At 36.2% G+C, this 4981-nt stretch overlaps 1 protein-coding gene, 1 long non-coding RNA gene and 4 other non-coding genes across 6 annotated transcripts in view; 5 read left to right on the forward strand and 1 right to left on the reverse strand.

The window, feature by feature from the left end:
* Positions 1-248, forward strand: part of LOC111261465 (thiamine pyrophosphokinase 1) — a gene marked incomplete in the record, with an annotated part of 2467 nt that extends 2219 nt beyond the window's left edge. The window contains 1 exon segment of the mRNA XM_022834997.2: positions 1-248.
* A 1811-nt stretch (positions 249-2059) lies between these two features.
* On the forward strand, positions 2060-2131 carry TRNAE-UUC (transfer RNA glutamic acid (anticodon UUC)). Its single transcript has one exon. It is a non-coding gene; the product is annotated as a tRNA-Glu (tRNA).
* Positions 2132-2746: 615 nt separating this feature from the next.
* On the forward strand, positions 2747-4725 carry LOC147753331 (uncharacterized). The gene is made up of 2 exons (XR_015311512.1): positions 2747-2812; positions 3083-4725. It is a non-coding gene; the product is annotated as an uncharacterized LOC147753331 (long non-coding RNA).
* Positions 3191-3274, forward strand: TRNAL-UAA (transfer RNA leucine (anticodon UAA)). Its single transcript has one exon. It is a non-coding gene; the product is annotated as a tRNA-Leu (tRNA).
* Positions 3556-3627, reverse strand: TRNAA-CGC (transfer RNA alanine (anticodon CGC)). Its single transcript has one exon. It is a non-coding gene; the product is annotated as a tRNA-Ala (tRNA).
* On the forward strand, positions 4357-4428 carry TRNAA-UGC (transfer RNA alanine (anticodon UGC)). Its single transcript has one exon. It is a non-coding gene; the product is annotated as a tRNA-Ala (tRNA).
* Positions 4726-4981: the final 256 nt, after the last annotated feature.

Genomic DNA, 4981 nt, shown 5'->3' on the forward strand with positions numbered 1-4981 from the left:
CCCAGTACCATACCATGCCATGATTGCCAATAAAATATCGCATTTTATGATTCCGTTTGTTCTATGAGTTAAGTACGATGGTGTAATCTTGGGTTGTTGAGAAACTACTGTGTGTTTAAGCCGAAATTGAAGCAAATGTTTTTTTTTACTTTAAAATAATATTACTAAACTAAATATAAGCCATGTTGAGCGATGCCCTTGTGCCATTTTTCTGTTTATGCAATAAACCTCTTTCTGTAGAACTTTCCTTCCTATGGCTTGTGAGTGAACAAGATGATTAAGTGATTGTTGCATCCCTCTATTGAAACTGAATTAACACCAATAAGGAAGTTACGCAGAAAGCGAGACAGGTTGTAGTCTGATGAAACAAGGTTCGTGTCATACAGGGTACGCATTCATTTTATATACAAGTGTTGTCAATATTTTCCGGATAGCTAAACATGTGTGTAGTCCGGCGTTATCATGGTGGCAGGCAACGCCGTCTTTCAATTCAGTTAAGTTCACCCATTCAGTTCTTTTTTAATGGCTTGTTGTAATTCTGTTAACGTTGACAGCAGAGGTACGAATTAGCCGTTTCGCCACGCTGAACCAACTCATAAAGCCTTTCTAAACCCAAAAAAGCACCTAGCGTTACCTTCTTAGTTGCCAGTCTGAGCTTTGCTACAGATCGTAGAGTACATTGATTCTATTTGTGCCTGATCTGTTTCTCGCAGTTCGTGATGAAACATTTCAGAAGTGGCTGTTTTTTTGTGTATACGTGAAACTTCGCGAGTAGAAATACAAACAAGTAAATTATTCTACATCAGTTCGTGTAGCGCCCAAACATCAAGCTTCTTTTTGTCGTCAGCTTTGTTTGAGTGGCTTAAAACCATTTGGTAGTGATGGTACGCTTGGTGATGTTATGGCAATTCATGTGTTTTTATTTTTTATTTTTATTTCACATTTTATCAATCAATCATCAATTTTAATGGTCATATCATTAACGTTTTCGAACCACTACGAAGATTTTCAATTCCAGATTTCAACAATTTTCCAGAATGAAAGTGACAAAATCATCTTTGAACTATTTCACCTAAGAACGCATTTCAACGATAAACAGAAAATTTTTGTTAGTCTGTCTGGACAGCATTTATGTCTACATCGTAATAAAATTGTAAAACATAGTAATTTATTTCCAGAAATTTCACCCATATTTATGGCGCTGTATTATAAATCTGAAAAAGGCGTTTCAACAAAGCTTTCAAATGCCACACGATGCCGACATGACACGACTTATCTTACTCGAGATACATAACTTGAAAGCCATCTTGCTAGAAAAACTCGCAATACATTTCGACAAGTCAATATTAGATTAGATCATATTGTTAAATGATGGCTAATAAAACTGGATTACGTAGAATTTTACATATTTTTAATAATTTTTTTCTTAATGTCCACACCTTATTCAGGATGGCTAATTCAAATTTAATAATCATTATATGTTTGAGATGAGTAATGTTCACACGATATTTTTACGGGGCGCTAAAAATCTTTATTAAAGGTCCCGCGATAATCGAACGCTAGCATGAACATAAAAGTAATCTTGATGTATTCACCCAATATCAGGTAACCCGACTACTAATTCAAGAATCGTACAGATTTCCCCTACTGGGATCTATTAACTTAAAGTTATACGTCAATATTTATAACAATGCTTTCAATATATAATTATAGTTACCGGCAAACGTGACTTTTTCAAAAAAATCAATGACTCTGGATTTCTATTGTAAATTAATCCACAATTTCTATATAGATGTAGCGTTTTAATCCAACTTCTAAATTCTACAGTGGATTGTGAAGGGAATTTGCTGTTGCATTAGAAATTATTTGATACCTATCTTAGATAATAGTAGTTAAGTATATACTTCTGCGGACTAGCCTTATAATGATGGCTTATATATTAATCACATCGGTTACGGCAATAGCGTCTACCAAGCAAAAATTCTGTACAACTTGATCTTCGTACAAAGAAGGACTATAAAGTAACTTGAATACCCTATCTAAGAATTGATATGTCGTCTCCGGCGTGGTCTAGTGGCTAGGATTCCTGGTTTTCACCCAGGCGGCCCGGGTTCAATTCCCGGCGTCGGAATAATTTTAAAATACTTTACATTTCAATATAGTGCTTTGAGCGTTATCTTGATTTATAATATACATGGACAGTTTCACCACAGACCGTAACTATTATCATCGCATAACTGGAATACACTTACATACAACACTACTTAAAAAAAGAAAATCTAATAACCAGTACTACATGTAATCATTAGGGAAATGTTTGCTAACGCTGTGCATGTAACCACAGTATTTTGAAATGAATTTTGTAGTTTATTCTATGTAATAGTGACTGCCGATAACCATTTTTGCCGGTGATATTAATAGTGAAGGTAATCCTTTGGTGTTTTTCGAGTCGTGTACACGTCAGAGTACCTAATCCTATATTTATAAAAGTTATGGGCCGGCTTATCTATTTGATCACGCCTGCCGAAAGATAATGCTCATCGCGTATTGTTGGACATGGTCTATCACGCTGATTTGTGGAGTACATATTTCCAGCAGTCAAGCGATAAGGTTCATGTTCCATTAGATCCTAACGTATATGTTCAAAATTAAATTCTAATATATATTTTGCTTGATTGCGTATCCATTAACACAGAACTGTGCTCCGTTTTGTTGCTTCGAATTGTGTAATTGCCATAGGTCTTCTAAAATACTTAACAGTGTTGTAAAAGTTAGGCATCGTCGTGGATATAACATTCGCGTTAATATCCCGGTATTTAATTCAATCCTTTTCAGTCGTATTTGCAAGGAAATCGTGGTTTAGCCCTAAGTCATCCTTTCTGTGCAATGACTTAGTTATTTTCAGCTAATTTTATTATATTAAATGAATTTCAAACCATGCCTAAATGACATCTTCTTTGCGCCATACACAAAACGGTGCGCAGCATAAATTAACGTGTTGCTACTTTCACATACCTGATTTTTTTGTGGGTATTTACTCCACGACAAGTTACCTAAAACTATATTTTGATTTTACTTTCAGGTATACTACAGAACGTGCCTTTCCCGAGTTATATCATGAATTGAAGTGACTCAGGCGACGGTATGGCCGGGTATACTAGTAAAGGCTTGGGAGCGATCGAGGCACCAAGTCAGAATGGCCGAGTGGTCTAAGGCGGCAGATTTAAGCTCTGCTCCTCGAAAGAGGGCGTGGGTTCGAACCCCACTTCTGACACAGACTATTTTTATAAAATAGTGTTGTAAGATCATTATTTTAATTTGTTGGATACATCCCGACACTGGCAAAATCCTTAAACTGTGGAGTTGTTTGTAAGTGAAAACTACAAAAATGTGCTGTCAATATTAGATGGAGACTACTGTGGATAACGTGAAGAATTTCTATTGAAATTTTTATTACTTGCGTTTGTAGATTCCAGTTAGTAATCTAGTATGAAATACCCAAGCCAAATAAATATAAACTATGATTCTCCGTTTAGGAATAATTGAAACTAAAATTGGAGATGCCGGGGATTGAACCCGGGGCCTTTCACATGCGAAGCGAACGCTCTACCACTGAGCTACATCCCCTACGATCGCTTCGGCCACCTCCGAACTCAAGTCATGGACCAGAAGCATCTGCAAAAATAGTATATTGAATACTTAATTACATTATCTAATTCTAAACAAAGACACATTAGCAAAGGAATACTCCTCTAGTTACACATCAAAATTAAACCCGAATTTTGTGATGTGCATAGAAAAGGGTGGACCGTGGTTATAGATATAATTTATATCTATAGTACGGGTTGTAGGTATGATACTGAAGATAAATAAGATAGATTGGTAGTTGTTTAAAGTTAGATAGCGAGTACTCTATATTATTAACTGTTGTAGTTAGCTGCGAAACAGCCGGCGAGTAAATGCGGTGCCCATTAGGATTAGCCTGTATAGACTGCTACACTAAGTGGTTCAATAATCCAAGGTGATTGTGAAGGCAGTCACGATTCTAATATCTAGCCTAATATTACAGGATTCTTGATTTATTAATTTAGTACTTTTTATTTGGGAAAGAGGAACCAGCTGTTTGAAATTCATTTGTTATTTTATTGCTATTTTATTCGGAGTTAAAGTTTTCACATGTTTCAAAGCTTATTTGTCGCAGTATCGCTTAAATACGATCTAAACTTTCCATAACACAGATGACCCGTTAGCAGCACATTGGCATATTATTGTCTCGACCACTCAAAAATAAGCGGAAAATGTTTTCCAAAAAATTGCCGAATGCTGATAACGTCTTTTTGAGTACCGATAATCCACGGGGATGTAGCTCAGTGGTAGAGCGTTCGCTTTGCATGTGAAAGGCCCCGGGTTCGATCCCCGGCATCTCCACTTGTTTTGTCGTTTCTTTTCGAAATTAAGTGAAGCTAACATCTTATCGTCTATACTGAAATATATCACCTACAGAAATGCCTCACATTTAATATTCGCACCAAATGGCAAAATATCACACACATCTCTTGAAAATATATGTACTTTACGCAGTGTTCGACTTAGCATGGAGGCTAAATTTGCAATAATTCATTTAAAAAACCCTGATTGAGTGGCGATTCTACTTGCGCATGTAATATATATCCATTAAGCTCAATCCAAGTAATAAATGGTAGTTTATTTTTGCCCTTCTATAAATGCGTAACATGGTAAATTTGTCATTTTCAATGGGCTATAGAACAGACACTCATTGATGCTCGCGTTGGTGACGTCTTTAAATTAGACTGCAGCGCCCTCTGTGATGACTGCACGAATCAGCCATTCACGGAGGTACCTCTAGATAACAGCCTTTATGACATAATGATGTTTTGGCATCAGGATGCGTCAATAAGTTGAAGAATATTGCATCAAAATCATTTAGCTTTTTAAAGGTGGTCGATGGAATGAGAGAATG

Source organism: Varroa jacobsoni, unplaced genomic scaffold, assembly GCF_002532875.2.
Source record: "Varroa jacobsoni isolate VJ856 unplaced genomic scaffold, vjacob_1.0 scaffold_559, whole genome shotgun sequence".
NCBI lineage: Eukaryota > Metazoa > Arthropoda > Arachnida > Mesostigmata > Varroidae > Varroa > Varroa jacobsoni.